Genomic DNA, 1,000 nt, shown 5'->3' with positions numbered 1-1,000 from the left:
GGATTGCAAGAAGTAACTGCTCTGTACTGCATAGCAATATTTAAAATTATGGCTGTATTCTACGGTACACCACACATGGAGTGTAAAAGTCCATTACATGGACACAGTGCACTTTTACTTGGATTGTTACAATCAATGCCAAGAAAAGAACAGATTTGTTATGATTATTGCTGAACGAAGATTGGCAGCCGTGAGCAATGTATTTCTCCAATGCCAGGAAGAAATTGGTAGCATAAGCTTTTGTAGAATAGAGTCTACTTCAATCTGAGCTGCATTAGAGCAGTGGTTCTCAACCTCCCTAATGCCACAACCCCTTAATACAGTTCCTCATGTCGTGGGGACCTCCAACCATAAAATTATTTTCAGGGTTGTTGTATGTTTTCCTCAGAGGTTGTGAGGTTCTGAGGATGTCTGCCGTAGATGTGGGCGAAATGTCAGGAGAGAATACTTTTGGAACATGGCCTTACAGCCTGGAAAACATACAACAACTCTGATCCCGGCCATGAAAGCCTTCGACAACACAAAATCATTTTCGTTGCTACTTCATAACTAATTTGGTGTCTGTTAAGAATCGTAATATTAATATCTAATATCAAGGATGTATTTTCATTCACTGGTCCAAAGTGGCACAAATACCCAAAATGCCCATCGGTGGGATTGGGGGGAGAATGATTTTGTCATTTGGAAGATGTAGTTGCTGGGATTTATAGTTCACCTAAGGTTCATTTAAAATTCTGTTTCCAAAAAGGAAATATATGTTTTCTGATGGTCTTTGGCGGCCCCTCTGACACCCCCTCGCAACCCCCCCCAGGGGCCCCAAACCCCCAGGTAGAGAAACACTGCATTAGAGGAAGTAAACTTTACAAAAATGTATGCTATCAACATATCTTACAAACCCCAAGTTGTAACATCTCCCCAATCCTTCCCATGTTTTCTGATGTTCTTCCGTCACTAAAAGAAATGCCTAGTGCTTCAAAGTAACTGGTATTACAGAGGAGGC

The sequence above is a fragment of the Anolis carolinensis genome, chromosome 5 (assembly GCF_035594765.1).
Source record: "Anolis carolinensis isolate JA03-04 chromosome 5, rAnoCar3.1.pri, whole genome shotgun sequence".
Taxonomy (NCBI): domain Eukaryota; kingdom Metazoa; phylum Chordata; class Lepidosauria; order Squamata; family Dactyloidae; genus Anolis; species Anolis carolinensis.
The sequence above is the reverse complement of the archived record's forward strand: the minus strand, read 5'-3'. Positions refer to the sequence as shown.